Source organism: Oppia nitens, unplaced genomic scaffold, assembly GCF_028296485.1.
Source record: "Oppia nitens isolate AA-2021 unplaced genomic scaffold, nextdenovo-longstitch-racon4-pilon3 scaffold16_pilon_pilon_pilon, whole genome shotgun sequence".
Lineage (NCBI taxonomy): Eukaryota > Metazoa > Arthropoda > Arachnida > Sarcoptiformes > Oppiidae > Oppia > Oppia nitens.
Window position 1 is genome coordinate 655,001 of NW_026533195.1, and position 14,024 is coordinate 669,024.

Genomic DNA, 14,024 nt, shown 5'->3' on the forward strand with positions numbered 1-14,024 from the left:
ATATATAAATTTCCAAATTTAAACGCTATTTTGAAACATATAAGAGAAATAAATTTATATATCTCTCTCAATATATATATACAGTATATATATTTAAGTTTCTCCCCATATGTTTAATACGTCAATACTATAATATTTAAAAAAAAAAAAAATACTAGTATATATTTCAAAAATCACCTTATTAAACATATGGGACAATTATATATATATATATTGTAGCGGAATAATATAGATTTAATAACTGTTTCATAACTGTTTAATGATGACAATTAAAAAAATTATATTACTTATATGTATTACAAATGTATATGTTTTTTAAGTACAGTCTATAATTGTTGTTAAATATGAATTTTGTTTATACCGATAGATATAAGATTAGCGGCACATTTACTATTATAAATATGGGGGTAAAATATTGCCATAGAAATCATACATTAGCTATACTTTAGTATACAAACATATAGGTTTAGTTTGTGACACACATATATATATATAGTGTCAGTAAATACAGTTGCGTTTCAGTGAATACTATTTAACCATTGGTTAAAACCATTTTATATACAGGGGTGTAAACAAGGGTTTTTTTTTATTTTCCTATACTTTAACATTAATGAATTAATTAATTATTTTTTAAGCGCACTTGTGTATTGTCTTTTTTTTATTAATACAAATGAGAATTTACCATTAGGGTGGTAGTGTGCGACCAAATGAAAATTAGGAAAAAAATTTTTAGTTAACCAATGAGAGGAAAGTAGAGGAATTACTCCTCAGATGTCCTCAACAATTACAACGGTTTTTAGTGGACGACTCATCGCTACCGAGACCGACGACAACACATTGGTTGGTCAGTCAACGCCACGAGATCTGCACCACCGGAAAAAAACCATTAGCCAACCTATCATACCGTTTCAATATATATATATATATATATATATATATATTGTTTAATATGCTTGAATTTTTGGAAATATATACTGTATATATTTTTTTAAAAAAAAATAATTTAAAAAAATAGTATATTATTGACGTAAATAAATTTGATTAAACAAAATTTTAATTACAAACAAAAAAATTTATTAAAAAAATAATTATTACTATTTATTTATTTGTAAATTAATGTATTAAATATATATATAAATATATAATACAGTAAAACTTATTATACAATTATAATCTTTTTTAAAAAAAAATAATTTATTTACAAACATATATTTTTAAACAACAAAATAAAATATATTTTTATATATTTTAATATAAAATTAATTACTACTTAATTATTTTTTTTTATAAAAAATAACATTTTAAGTAAAATAATATAACAGCAAAATAGTGATACTATCACTTACTCACTCACTCACTCACTCACTCACTCACTCATTCATTCATTCACTCACTCACTCACTCACTCATTCATTCACTCACTCACTCACTCACTCACTCATATATTTCTCCCATATGTTTTAATTTTTAAAAATGGTAAATTTTTTTTTTTAAATCGGATATTTAATTCAAGTAAAATAGTTTAACATCAAAAAATTAATTAATTAATTAAATAAATTTTATTTTACTTCAAACATAATTTTTTTCTTATTATTAATTAATATGTTTGTTGGTCTCAGTTAGTGAACACCTATTTATAAATAAATATATAAAAAATACTAAAAAAAAAGTAATTTTATAATATTTAAAAATTTTTTTATATAAATAATAGTTAACTTTATGCATATCTATCTATTGTATAAATATATATATTATTTTTCATGCTAATTTTTTTTTTAAAAAAGTTCATATATTTTTTAAAAAATAATACTAATCTATTTTTTAAAATTTTTTTTATATAGTCTAATACATACAGTCTAAACATAGTTAATAATATGGCTACTAGTATAATGAAGCTGACGATTACGATAATGCTAGCTATGATGATGATAAGCACCTGGATGTCTAACAACATTGATGTTTGTATGGCCGAAACAGATAGCTGTCCTCCAAACTCGCAAGACTACTGTCCCGATAGTAAACCCAATTGTTTTTGTCGTGACTATCAAACAGATCAAAATGATTGCGAGTGTACCGATCGTAGCAAATATGAATCATCCAATGAATGAAACAACAAATACCCACACACACCCACACACCTACCTGACCCACCCCACCCCCACCCCTGAATAATTTTATGGGAAATTTAAAAATTTAATAATAATTTTTTTTGTATAAATTGTTTTAAATGTGTTATTGTGTGTGTGTGTGTGTGTGTTTGAATATAATTAATAAAAATCAATTTTATTTTAATAATTTGTTTGGTTTTTTTTATTTAATATTATTATCGCACACATACACACATACACACATACACACATACACACATACACACATACACACATACACACATACACACATACACACATACACACATACACACATACACACATACACACATACACACATACACACATACACACATACACACATACACACATACACACATACACACATACACACATACACACATACACACATACACACATACACACATACACACATACACACATACACACATACACACATACACACATACACACATACACACATACACACATACACACATACACACATACACACATACACACATACACACATACACACATACACACATACACACATACACACATACACACATACACACATACACACATACACACATACACACATACACACATACACACATACACACATACACACATACACACATACACACATACACACATACACACATACACACATACACACATACATTACATTTAAAAAATAAAATTAATTAAATTATGAAAAACAAGCAAAAATTTTATAAATTATTTTATATCAAATCAATTAATCAAATCCTATTAAAGTTTCTCATTTATTAGGAAAAAAATTTTAATAAAATTTATTAAAAAAAAGTAACTATAATATTATAATTAAAACTATTAATATAAAAGAAAAATTGAAATTAAAGTTTAAAAACTTTTTTTTTTTAACTAAATAACTTTTATTGATTGATTTATTTTTCTTACACACATTTTATTTAATAATAATTATTAATTTAATTATTTTATTTGTTGTCTAAATATTTTATAGTTTCTTATACATTGTATGTTAAACATGGTTAACAATAATAATAATAATAATAATAATAATATGGCAACTATTATTATTATGAAGTTGATGATGATAATACTACTGATGATGATGAGCACCTGGATGATGTTTAATGTTTGTCTAGCTGATGATAATAATGATGGATGCAAGGGTTATGGATGCCTTGAATGATGACACTGATGCCTACTACACCCAACCAACCAAAAATCACACACACACACACACACACACACACACACACACACACACACACACACACACACACACACACACACACACACACACACACACACACACACACACACACACACACACACACACACACACACACACACACACACACACACACACACACACACACACACATACACACACACACATACACACACACACACACACACACCCACTAAATCACAATAACTAAATAGTATAATATATTTTTCTATCATAAAAATTAAAATAATTAAAAATAATTTTTTTTTTATATATAAATCTATATAAATTTTTATTTTTTTTTATTTCAATAATAATAATATTATTATTATGAGAGAGAGAGAAAGAGAGAGAGAGAGAGAGAGAGAGAGAGAGAGAGAGAGAGAGAGAGTAATAAAATAATTTTCAAACTAAAATTTTTTAATATACTATTTGCTTCAAATAAACAGATTGACAAATAAGATATTGAATATATCTATTAATATTTCAAATATATATATATATATATATATATATATATATATATATATATATATATATATAATAAAATTTTATATAAAATTAAAACTAAAATAAACAAAAAAAAACTAAATAAAAATAAATAGTACAGTACATTTTTAAAAATCATAATTATAATAATAAATAAAAAAATTAATAATAATAATAATAATTATTATTATTATTATTAATTGATAAATGTTGACATATTATTTATTATTTAATATTATTAAATTTTAACTAGGCTATAATTTTTAAATACACAAAAAATCAATAAAATAACTAATTTTTAATTTAAGTAAATGTTTTTTTTTGAATATAATGTATTTTTTATACAATATATTATTGATGATAATAATAATAATAATAAATATTATTTAGTTAAAAATAATACAATGCATCTGTATTTTAATAATAATAATAATATTATATAAAAAATTGAATGAAATAATCATTAAATATATATTTAAATAATAAAAAAAAGTTCATTCACTACATTATATAAAACTATATTAAAAAACTAATTTTTTTTAGGGAAATACACACATAATAACACACACACACACACACACACCCACTCCCTTAATAATCTAACTGTCCTTATCTGTATGTATTGAACTATTTGTACAGTTTTTGTTGGGCTGAGAGAGAGAGAGAGAGAGAGAGAGCACAGGTATGGTAACTATCTGTAGGTCGACTCTCTCTCTCTCTCTCTCTCTCTCTCTCTAATAATAAAAAAATAATAATAATAATAATAATAATAATAATAATAATAATTGTGTAAATGTAATGATATTTAAAAAAAATTTTTGAAAAAAATTAGACCATTAGTTGAATTTTCTATTTTAAATAAATAATTAAATAATTAAATGATTTAAAAATTTTAAGCAAATTATATTTATTTATTTTTTGTTGTTGTATAAAAATCAGTTTAAATTAATATATAATTTATTATATAATTAAAATATTTATAACTTTAAATAAATTATTAATTTAAAAATAAAAATTGCTATTTTAATTTATTATTTATAGATTTAAAATAATTTTTTTAGATAAATTTATACAATAATAATTATTACAATGTATTATATATATATATATTTTTAAAAATACGATTGTTAACTTGGTAATTTATTAAACAATAAAATAATTATATATATATATATATTTCAATATTAGAAAACTTGTTATATGTATTAAATTTTTATTAAATAACTTTTACTGTATTTGTACGGTACAGTACATTGTGTTTACATTGTATTACTCTATGTACAGTCAATGTAAAGTATAACTACAGTCTATGTATAGTATAACTAAATGCTATGATACAGTACACTAGTATTCACATACAACGTTACAAATTTAGTAGTTGCCTATTATATTAATGCTCTCTCTCTCTCTCTCAACATTCAACTAAATTGTAACGTTATATATGAATTGTCGGGGTTAGTATTGCCATCTACTTTATATTTATTTAAATAGAATTTATTAGTATATTTTTTATATACAAAAAGGGGGTTAACTTATTAATTGCAAACAACTATAGAGAGAGAGAGAGAGAGAGAGAGAGAGAGAGAGAGAGAGAGAGAGAGAGAGAGAGAGAGAGAGAGAGAGAGAGAGGGAGAGAGAGGGGAGAGAGAGAGAGAGTTATAATAGTGTTATTAGTGTATATGTATGGGTCGTATAATAAGTTCATAACATTTATTTATACACAACAGTAGAGTACAGTAAACACAACATAACATACACACTGATAGACAGTCAGTAAATCGATTTACTCAACAAAATAACTAAAATTTTTCAATTTTTTAAAAAATTTTTAACTAGTAAATACAATTTTTTTTATTTGATAAGAAATGTGCAATGTGAAATAATTAATTATATTAAATATCAATTTTTACACTGGTGTGTTTACCACGTTTAATAAATTTAGTATGTTAAAAAAAATGGTACATAGTGTATAAATTAATTGTTTTTTTTAATTATTTTTTTTAGGTTATTTTTAAATAATAATAATAATAATGTTTACTAAAAATATCATTTTACAACTAATAAATAAAGTCTAATAATAATATTATTAATATGTAAACTGTTTTAATTATTATTATTATTTTTAAAAATTGTTACAATGTCATATAATTATCAACATCATCATCAAAATAATAATAATAATAAATATTAGTAACATGGTACATTACATAAATTGTTTAACGCATTTAAATAGAGTGGAAAATGTATGTATGTATTTTTTAATTATTATTATTATTTTTCAAGTATTTAATTTTAATATTTTTTTGTGATTAAGTTAAAAATTTTTTTTTGTATTATTATTATTATATCTATTAATACAATGGAGTTATTGTTGTTATCTATATATATATATATATATACTGTATATACTGTATATTGATTTTTTTTATGCATACATACACTAAAAAATTTTGCTAAAATTTTAGTAAATATTTTATATTTTTACATATATTTAATTTTATTTTTTGAAAAAAAATAATCATTGACAATTGCTGTAATCACAAATTTTAATTAAAAATATTTATTGGGGTTTTATTTACTTAAAATAGTAAAAATAATTAACTATATACTCTATATATTAAATATTTATTTATTTATTTATTTTGCCTTGAACAAATATACAAAAAAAAACAAATATGAACATGATAACATATTTTATTTAATTATTTACTTAACTTTAAGTATGTGTAATACAGTTAGTATATGTTTATACACTACTAGTGTAAAAAATGTACATGTTTATTTATTTATTTTTATATTATTTGATTGACATATTGTATATAAATATTTATATTATACACTGTTTTGAAAAAAAATCAAATCAAATAATAATAATATATATAAAAAATTATCTTGATAAATTTAAACAATAAATTTGGTGATTAGATTACAGTATTATTATTATTATTATAAAAATAAATAAATATTTATTACTATATAAAGTTTACAATTTTAATGATAAATTTTTTAGTTTACAATTTTAATGATAAATTTTTTGAATTTTTAACAATTTATTTATTTTTTTAATGACCGTTACATTTATGAAAACATTAATATTATTTTATTTTTATTTTATTATTTTTTTTTTGAAACAAATTGCAATTTTATGAATGAATAATAAAATTAATTTATACTGTATTTACAAATAATAACTTATAGTTAATATATATATAAATGTTAAACAAAAATTTAAATAAAAATTTTAGTTTTTATTAATTTATTTAAAAAAAAAAATTAATGCTTTAATAGTCAATGTGTGTGTCAATGATTAATGATAATTATATTAATGATTATTATTTATATTTATTTTTTGATAATAATATTAATATTAAAATAGTAAACGCTATTTAACTAAATAATTATTATTAGTATATATATATTAATATGTTTATTAGCCATCATATACCTATCCAACCCCCCTCGTTGATGACCCCCTCCCCTCCTACACTAATAACCATATATACTAATAGTGTAAATATGAATATAACTGTATTTTTGTTGTTGATGATGACTCCCGTTATATAATTTAAATATATATATATATATATATATATATATATACAGTATATAAATGTTAATTAAGCAAAAAAAATCAAATATTAAAATTAATGTTATCTTTTAAAAAATAAATAGTTTATCAAAAAAATATATTTATATATTTAATGATAACTATTTTAATGATATATATTTTGAAAATCAAAATTATTATATTAATTATATAATAATATTTTTATTTCAAATGAATAGACACATTGAGTGTAGGTTTACATATCATAATAATAATAATAATTATAATTATAATTATAAAACAACAACAAAAATATTTTTATTTATTTTATTTTTCATGTATTTTGTATTTAAAAAATAATTTTTTCATTTATTGTTTGAATTTATTACAAACACATGTGTATTATATTAAATCTCCATAAAATGTAATTTTTTTATTTATTTATTAGTATTATTAACAATATTATATATATACTGTTAATATCATAATAATATAGTAATAAAAATTTAATTATATTAATACTGTTTAATCTAAATTATTTAATTATTATTTAATGGTTATTATAAATTAATTATAAATTAATTATAAATTATTTATTTTAATTATTTAGTAAAAAAAAATACACACATTTATATATTTTTTAATTTAAAAAAAAATAAATTCTAGTAAATTATTAAAAATTTAAAACAAATATTAATTTTTTTTAATACTAATTATTATTACAATGATGTTAGTGTTGTTTAAATTTTGAATATATATATATATATATATATATATATACAGTATATATATTGTATATATGTGTCCCCTTAGCGCACACCTAACTTTAACCTACCTGTGCTCTCATTTAGTACTGTTATTATTACTACATCCGACACTTTATCAAAACTTATCATATATGATTATTTGATTTAATCAAATAATCATAGTAATAATAATAATAATAATAATAATATTGCTTATGTATGTTATATAACCATATATGGTGGGCACCGACACACACACACACACACACACAATAGTCATACATATATTCAATATATATTAGATAAGAGGCTGACAAACGCCAACACAATTGAAATATTTATTATTTTATTTTTTATTTGTATTATTATTATTATTATTATTACATAAGATGTTTGTGTTTTGTGTTTAACTCAAAAAAATAAAATAATGCAAACTTTTTTTTTAAAAAAATTTAAAACTGAAAATATTATATATTATTTTATATAATATAATATACATTATATTATATACTGTATTACAATAAACAACAAACAAAAATACACTGTTATTATCATCATATGTTTAATCATAACTTTTTTTATATAAATATTATTTAGTTATTTTGATTTGACTTTTAGATAGACTTGTAGTTTATATATATATATATATATATATATTGTATATAATTATTAATCTCTTATATATAAAACAATATTATAATGATTGCTATTATAATTTATTTTTTTTTAATTTAATACCCAAAAAAATATGAGTTTATTTCCTCTCTCTCTCTCTCTCTCTCTCAGTGTCTTTAAAATTTATTATCACATTTAGATATTAGAGTCAACCTTATATGGCGGGAACCACTTAACAGGGCATCCCATGTATGTATGTATGTATATGAGCACAGGTAGTCTATATAGACATTAATTTTTTTTATTATAGATATATATAATTTAGTTCCTGATGTGAGAGAGAGAGAGAGAGAGAGAGAGAGAGAGAGTACGGATGCGGGGGATTATGGGTTATTGAATGTGAACTTTATATACAATATATTTGAATTTTTAAATGTTTTGGGTGACATTTTTTTAAAACTATTTATTGTATATACAGTATATATAAATTACACCCAAACCTTAAAATTTATAACCTAACCTATCTAAATCTACCCGTGCCCTGTAGTTTTTTTTTGTTATATAATGTTAGAGGACAGTCATACAAAGTGTGTGTGTGTGTGCATGTGTGTATGTGTGTGTATGTGTGTGTATAATTGTTTGTATGTGTGTGTATGTGTGTATATATGTGTATATATGTGTATATATGTTTGTATATGTGTATATATATATGTGTGTGTGTATATATATATGTACTGTATGTATTTATGTAAACTGCATATATATACACCTGTATGTTTGTTTGTTTGTTAAAAATAATTATAATTATTACTTAATATTACTATTGTCTTTAAAGGTTTATATATATATGTGTTATGAAATAAATAAAAAATATTATTTATTTTATTATTATTTTTGTTGAAATATATAAAACTTTATATCATTTATTATTATTATTTTTTTTTTGGTTGAAATCTCAATACTATTTTCACTACTATTATGTTGTTTCACGCATTTTCATGACTTATGTTTCAATGAATTGCTAATTAATTGATTGTTTGTGTTATAACTGACAGTAAAAAAACATAATAATAATAATAATAATAATAATACTTTAATATTAAATATCAAAAAAACAACAATAATTTAATACTTTTTTTAAAACTACTTGTTGTTTTAACAAACACACAAAAAAAATTTTTAAAAAATAATTTCAAATTATAATAATATTACGGGTTTTATGTAATAATCGGTGAAAATAAATTGTTTTGAATATTTAGTATAATTTGTTTTTTCAAATATATTTTATGGTATATTATATTATTATTATTTAAATTTCAATAATAATAATAATACATATCTTTTTTTTTGAAAAAAATGTTATGACTAATTTAATTTATTTTTTTTTAGTAATTATTACAATAGTATATATAAATTATATGTATATTTATTTAGTAATTAATTTGTATTTCAACACATTATGATATATTATAGATATATTATACAAATAATCTATTAGTTATATAATATAATTAAATTATTTTATGCCGTGTATTGAAATTTAATATATTGTTGTTATTGTTTATAATCAAACATTTATTATAATAGAAAATTAAATATATTTTTTTGTGTATTATTTATAAAATTTTTTTTATATATATTTATGTTTAGTCAGCAATTTTGTTGTGTTTTTTGTGTAGTTTATAATAATTTTTTTAATCATTTATTTATTTATTATTTTATTTTTGTTAAATATGTTGAAAACCAGCGCCCATTTAAATGCCTATTATTGGAGTAAATAATTATATATATATATATATATTTATAAACAAAAATATATTTTACAAATTAATAGTAATAATTATTTATTTATTTATTTAAGCAGAAAACTAACATAACATATAAGTGTCAAAAAAAATTGATTTTGATTTCAAAAAATTAGTTTAGGTTTTAATTGCCTCAAAGGGTTAACAAAAAAAATTATAAACACATATATAATATACTGTAATAATAATAATAATAATAATATCTAATAAATAATGGATAATTTTTTGGTGTTTTTTTCTATCAAAAAAATATATATGATATTTCCATTGATATTGAAATTACAATAATTTATTTATTTATTTATTTTATAATAATTATATTAAAGGGTTTTTTTGTTGATTAAAACATTTTTATTTTATGCTCTAAATTCATGAATTGTTTTATATATATAATATATACTGTATTATTATAGTTATATAATATAACAGTATATACAGTATATGTATAATGAACCCAATTTTGTATACCTTATACAGTATATACAATATTATACATATATGTATATAATATAATTTATATTTTATACATATATATATATGTAGGTCTCATAATATACAGTATATATATGTGTGTGTATATAATTTAGTTAATAAATTATATTTTATTAATATATATTTTTTTAAAAACTAAAACTAAAAATTTACATTTAATTTTTTGTTTCAATATATATATATATATATATATATATATATATATATAATAGGAATCACGAGTTTAATTAATTATTATTTTTGATAATTTTATGATAATTTAATATATGTATTATCTAATTAACAAATGTATAATAATGTATAATAATATATTACATGTACATATTAAATGCTAGTAATTATTATGTTTTTTTTAAATAAAATTTTAATTTATCAAAAAAATATTATTAGTATTTTTACACGCTATAAAATAATTTAACTATTGATTTATTATTATTATTATGTTTTAAATATATATATATATAGATTTTATTTTGTTACAAATTTTTGTATCAATAATAAAAAATAAACATAAGTTTTATTTATGTAGATATTTGTGTAAATAATAGTTTATATTTAATTTTATGTTTTTTATTATTATTATATGTTTGTTTGTATTTTTAGATTTATAAAGTATACTAAAAATTTTCTAGTATTTTACAACCAAATAATAAACAAACAAAAAATGATTGTAATATTTTATAGTAAATATATATATTAATAATATTTATTTTTTACAACAATTTATTATTTATTATTTAAATATTGACTTTTTATTTGCATTATTGTCTAAATTGTTTTGAATTTTACAAATATGGTCATCAAAAAAAAAAAAAAAGTTTAACATATATTTGTTAATTTTAACGAAAGTTTTTATTATTATTAAAAAATAGTACCGTTTTTCCCCTTTTTTATATAATAATAATAATAATTTTTGTATTATTTATTATAGTGTTTACTATTGTGTCTAACAATTAGTTAACAATTATACCGTAAATAAACATTTATTTTTTTTTAGAAAATAAATATATATTTTTTAAATTTATGAATTTTTATTATAATATTTATTTTATATAAACACATGTATTATTATTATTACTGTATTATATAATAATTTACAGGTATTACTAATAAATAGTTATGTTTTATGACCGACTTTTCCCATATAAAGCTCCGATACCTACGATATCATAACATTCCTGGAGATATCGTAAGAGGAGTTTAGGGAAAAAAATTATTATTATTTAAAAAACAAAAATATTTTAATAATTAGTAAATTTTTATTTTTGTTTATTTGTTTGTTTGGTATTAATTAAAAACAAATTTTTTGAATTATAATTAATATCTACTGTTATTATCGATTAGTATTTATATTGATAATTATAATTTTACATATATAGAAAGTTTTATCAAATTAAAATTCAAAAATTTTATTATTTTTTAAAAGTTTTTTATCGAAATAATTTGTTTTTTATGATTATTTGATAATTATTTAGACACAAAAAAATAAAAATTAAAATTAAGCGCTTATTTTGGGCAATAAAAACCAATTTTATATCTTTTTTAATAAAAATATGTTAATTATATGATATTATTATTAAATTATTGATTAATAACTTTAGTTATAAAATATATATTAATTAGTAAAACATAACATTTATTATAGTAATAATCACATGTTTTTTTCAAATAATATTATCTAATACTTGAAAAAAATTAATTGATATCTAACTATCGTTTTTGTGAATAAAATTTATATATAAAAAAAATAATTGTTGGATAGGATTCATAATTTGCTTCAATAATGATAATAATGTAAAACACATATACACTGTATATATAAATAAATTTAAAAAATAAAAATAAAATATTTAGCAATTTTCCAGCAAAACATATGTACACCAATACTATTAGTTATCTTATATATAATAATAATAATAATAATAAACTTTTAAATAAATATATTATTAATAGTAACACACGATTTCAAGCATTTTTAAGTTCAATTCAATTGGAAATTTTAAAATAAAATATAATAATAATTATAATAATAATAATAAAAACACTTTATTTTAAATGTCAATACAAATGGTATATTCGCTTAGTTAACAACTAATAATAATAATAATTATTATTATTACTGTATTATTATTCATAGCAATAGTTTTGATGATAATAATAATAATAATTATTATTATTACTTTCTATATATATATATAGAGTATATATAAAACATACATGAAATACACAATTAATACTATTTTTATGCCAAATAAGTAGTAATTTTTTTGTTTTTATTTTTGTTTGAATACAATTGTATATAAAAATTTATTTAAATATTATTTAATACTAATTATTATTATTAGTATTAATTTTTTTGGTGTTAATGAAAATTTTGTTAAAACATTATTATTATATTACTTTAAAAAATAATAATTTTTTATATATATTGATTGTTTTACGTATTGAGTGTAATATGTATTTAAAATTTTTATTTATTTATTATTTTTTTTGTTTTTTATAGTTTTTTAGTTTTATATGCAGATCACACACACAATCGTTTTGTTATTATTGTATTTAAATAATTATATCTTTATTTTGTATATATATTTATTATATTATTTATTATATTATTATTTTTTTTGTAAAGTCATGACTTGTTTTTATTGCCGATAAAAATCTTGTTTTATATAAAAATTATTTTTGATTTCATGTTTTAGATATAACTTTTAGATTTTTTTTATTTAAATAACTCTATATGTATTTGATTGGCTTTTTTAAAAACTATTGTGTGATTATTATTATTATTATTATTATTATTATTATCATACTAAAATAGTTTAAATAAATTTAAATTTATTTTTAAATTTAAATATATTTTAGTTATACATGTATAATATATAATTTTTTAAAATAAATTATATAATAATTAATATTTAATTTTTATAAATTATTATTAAATGATATCTAATTTTAATTTTATTTATTTATTTTTATCAA